Below are 5,211 nucleotides of genomic sequence, written 5' to 3'. Positions count from 1 at the left end.
ATTAAAAATCGTTACAATTGTCACCATAGCTAACATTTTTGCATGTGGTTACAGCTACACTCATCTTATTGGCATTTGCTGTTAACATCAGTTCCACAAAGTTCCTCTTACAATGAGAGAAGGGGTTCATTCAGTCCTTTAAGCATTAATTCAATGCCTGCTATGCTCCAAGAATAAGGCCAGGGGTTGGGAAGGAGAAAGGGGTGAAGACATGGCTCCTTCCTAAATTGTATTAGTCAGGGATGGCTAATTAGAATCTGCCCCTCAATTAAGCAAATAAGGAACCAAGAGATGGAAGGCAATGCTAAACCAAAGTCTTCCATGGGCTCATTAAGTGACTAAGGGGAGCTAGTTTTCTTTTTTCTAACCTAAAAACATATGCAGGTGGCCCTCATTATTCGCAGATTCTATATTTGCAAATTAACCTAGCTACTAAAATTTATCTGTAGCCCCGAAATCAATACAGTACTTTTGTGGTCATTCACAAATATGTACAAAGCATCAAAAAATTTTGAGTTGCCTGATACAAGTGTTTCCAGCTGCCTTGAACAAGGAGGTGGCTCTGCCTTTTTGTTGCAGTTCTCATAGTATAAAGAAGTGTCCTTCTCATGGTCTATTTAGTTTTTCTTGTTTTTAGGCCTTTTTTCTTTTTTGGCCATACCACGCAGCTTGCTTGCAGGATCTTAGTTCCCTGACCAGGGACTGAACCTGTGCCCTTGACAGTGAAAGCACGGAGTCCTAACCACTGGACCGCCGGGGAATTCCCTCGTTTTAATGCTTTCTGTTGGTGATTTCACTATATAAAATGGCTCACTATTTAAAAGTGTGGTGCTCAAGTGCTGTCTACCGTTCCTAAGTTCAAAAAGGCTGTGACGAGTTTGCAGCAAAAACACATGTATTAGGTAAGTTTCATTCAGGAATGAGTTACAGTGCTATTGGCCCTGAGATCAATGTTAATGAATAAACAATATATATAATGAAGTGTCTTAAAACAAAAACATATATACAACAAGGTTATGTATTGATCGGTTATCGAAAATGTGATCAAAAGCTCTAAGAAACCTAACCCTGTGTTTCCCCTTAGGAACAATGGTTCAGTATTCCATCAGTATTTGTGGCAACTTTATAGAATATAACTATCCTAAATAATGAGAATCAGCTGTAAATGTTATTGTTTTTAGTTATATTTTATAGCATCTCTCATATTTTTGAATTAGAGAATAATCTTAATCCATAATAAAAGATTAAACCAAAAATCCAAGGAATAAGTAAACTATTGTCCATAATTTCCTTCACAATATTAATTGTATCAAGTTTTCATGTGTTTAAGGTAAAAAGAAATGAACTTTGCAGCAGTGAATTTTTAATCGCCAAAGTATTACATAAACATTTGTTCCACAAATCCCTTTTAAATGAAAAAATATTTTTTAAGATCATGAAATTAAAGCAAAATAAATGATGCTTATATGTATAACACATATGTAAATATATATATATATATTTTTTTTTGAATTCTAGGCTTTCAGTTCACACATTTCCCCTAGATTGCACTTCAGTGTCATTTGATCTGTATTCCAATGGAAGAGATATTGATTAAAGGCATTCAGAAGAATGGAATAGGTATTCTGATAGGTATTCTAAAATGCTTCTCAGTTTCACAATAAAGCTTATCCCCAGCTCTTTTTAATAACCTGTCTTCTCCATATAAAGATGGTGTTCATGGTCCTGTTGGTTTTTAAAAAACTTTAAGGTCCACCCCTGTGAACACAGCCTGACACAAAGAGAATGCAAAGATGGAATCCCCCCCACACACGCACGCACACACACACACGTGCACACACACACACACACACGTCATTTGTCAGGAAAATGCTGAGAGCCTTGACCAGTAGAGGTGGGGGGTTGGCAGGGAACTGCTCACATCTCCTACATGGCCCCCTCTGGTGACAAACAGCATTTGTGAAATAGCAGCCCAGGGGTCAGGGTAAAATCTGTGGCAATGGAACTGGACCAAAAAATAGACTCAGAGGAACAGTAGATATGTAACCCTGACCTCATTAGCAGCAAACAGTAACCAACTGCTAATTACCTTATGGCTATATTGTAAACTGATAACGTGTGTATGTAAATTGTGTATGCTTGTATATAAATTGTGTATGTGTGTATGTAAATTGGGTATGCTTGGCACCTAAATTTTGCAAGAATTTAATATAATTATATTAGGGAGAGATGGTACTAGATTAACCAACACCCTCTAATGGGAAATGAAGGTTAAATCTTGAAGTAGTGATGAACTTTCTGGTGGAAAACATACTAATTGTACCAAGTATATTCACTTAGGCACATTAATTTAGCTTTGTTCTGTCCTGTATTCTGAAGAGGAGATAATTCAATCAGAATCAAAGTAAAATGAAGCTAGCTAGCTAAAGGTTACCAGTAAAATAATACGTATGTTCTTCAAGAACAAAAATAATTCTTTTAGTAGGCACATCACAATAAAAAGGATGCTGTAAGTAAATTAAACTGTTTCTTAGAAATCCAGTTAGTTCCACGTATTGAATATATAACCTCAAGGATTAATTATATCAGACCAGAGAGTGGCATTTATAACCTCTACAGAAGAAACTTTAGGATAGATTCTAAGATTACAAAGAGATGTCTCCCTCATCTTCCCCAAAGCACAGTTTTATAGCACAAATAACTACAAAGCCACATGCCTTTAAAGTCTCAGTTCAAGTTTATACAAGAGATGGTGAGAAAACAATCCAAGATATAAGTCTACCAAGTGGCAATTACAGTTTACACGGAAAAGGAAAGATCTCCAGCATCTAATACATATTGAGTGTCTATGAGTGCCAGGCACAGAGCTAGCATCCAGAGACACAGTGAAAGACAAGACAGACTTCATCACTGACTTATTAGAATTTATATTTTAATGATTGCAAAGAGAAATACAAATGAATATAATGCTCATGGTAAGCACCATGCAAGAGACAAACTGGGTGACGTAACTGAGAATAGGGTAGGCAAGGACATCTTAGGGGGCTTAAAGGAGGTCTCCCTTGGGATATTTATGTTGGAACCAGAATTGTGAAAATGGGGGTAATGAAATTTATGAACTATGTTCATTGTGAATTTTGTTCATATGTTGCTCATTATTATAATTATATTCAATTATGAAAGTGGGGAGGAGAAAAAAAAACTGCCAGAGAGAAACATAATGAGCAAAACTATATAAAGTTTCATCACAAGTCTGGAAACACTGCTCCCTCTCACTGCAACCATTTTTCTTTCCTACCTCAAGCACCAATGCAGAGTCACATAGGTTCATAATCAATAAAGACCACAAAACCAAGAAAAATCCCAGTTTCTGTTGGTAAGTCACTTCCAGAGGATATAAATTGCTCATAATAAAGCTATTATTTATCAAGCGTTGGCTACGTTATATGCATGCTATGTATAGTACTTCATTTAATCCTCACAAGTCAAGAAGGCAAGTGTTATAAACTCTGTTTTGCAGTTGAGTAAACTAAGATAGAGTCTAAATAATTTGTCTGCAATTACACAGCTGTGGAGGAGTCGGGTTTGTACTCTGAAGCACAGTTGGACCTGTCAGACTGTGATTTTTAACTACTATGCTAGAAAGCAAAATTAAGAATTGAAATGATTATCTTCTCTGGCTTTCTTTATTCATCCAATCATGTTCCCACTGACTGTACTGAATTTTGTACTCAATTACTTAATTTCAGTATAAAAATAGACTTTGGCTTCTCTGGCGACACAACTTTTACATGCCAGTGATACTTGTAGAGAAAAGAGTGGGAGGGACTTCAGATTTCACTGAAATGCCCGAATCAAACAGCTGTAACGATACCTTCCTCAGATAAGAACTATCTTATCTTGTAGTTTGTATTTTTGTTTTGTAGAATTCCACATTTCATCAAGATGCCTGAATGGCAGCTTGATCCAGTTTTGACTTGATCCAGTGTCTAGCATAAAAGATGAAGATGTGATAGTGAAGTCATTATTCTAATTAATATTTCAATCATGCTTGCAAACAGGCTTTTACTTCCAATAGATAAACCAGCTTGTAAAAGGCAAGCACACCCCAAAAGATTTATCTAGGAGTTCTCTTCAAACAGGAAATACAACCAGTGCTCAGACTATCTTATTGTGATTGGTCAAAGAATGACATAATAGATTCTGTGACATTTTATACTTAATTTCATTATCTACACCAATGGAATTATAAATGAACCCACATACTCATAAGTTCATAGTTTTCCATTACCACAACTATATATAATTATCTAAAATACAGCCACCTTATTCGGTTATGCCTACCTTAAAATGGGTGTTTTGGTCCAATTCGAATTTAAAGAAAAATTAGGAATGTCTGATTAATGATTTGGGGTCTAACGAAGTTAGAGAGAAAAGTCATTCTCAAGATAAGCATCATTTCCCTGCTTTCTTTTAAATCTATCAGGCCAGGATTTTCTTTTAGCAATTTTCTCTGGTCACTCCCATCTCTCCAGTGATATACAATGTCAGGAAGGTAGAAATCATATTTGTCATGTTCTGTGAATAATTTCCAGCTCTGGTCACAGGATGTTTTAAAGTTTGCATATCTCACGTGTGTTTTTAATGGTCCAGTATTCACGGCATTGTTATGAGAGTGAATATCTTTACATTGGGAGGACTATACACCGTCATTTAAAAATGAGCCAGACTTCAATTCATTTGGAACAGTTTCTAAAAAATTCCATACAAATATTCCAGTGTTGTTCACATGTACAGGTAAGTCAGTATGCCAGCAAACGATCATCTCTTTACACACTTAACATAAACCTTGTGTGAATAAGACATAAGTCAACATGAATGAATAATTCATTCACATCCTTGCTTTGCTGTCCTCGTACTACTCAGGTCTCACATTAAATGTCACCTCAGATAATCCTTCTTAGTTCACTAATCTAATGGTACCCGTCATCCCCTCACAACTTCCTGCTTTATTATTAACAGAACACTTATCAGCGATAACTTTTGTTTAGGCATTTGTTCTTTTTTTTCCCCCCTGGATCTAACCAAGGCCAGTAAACAGCATAAGAACAGAGGCTTATATTTCACGAATCATCCCCACTACCTAGCAAAGTACTTGGCACATAAGAAGTATACAATAAATGCTTGTTGAATGATATGTGAGTGGATGAA

Source organism: Mesoplodon densirostris, chromosome 10 (genome assembly GCF_025265405.1).
Source record: "Mesoplodon densirostris isolate mMesDen1 chromosome 10, mMesDen1 primary haplotype, whole genome shotgun sequence".
NCBI lineage: Eukaryota > Metazoa > Chordata > Mammalia > Artiodactyla > Ziphiidae > Mesoplodon > Mesoplodon densirostris.
This window is presented reverse-complemented; position numbering follows the sequence as displayed.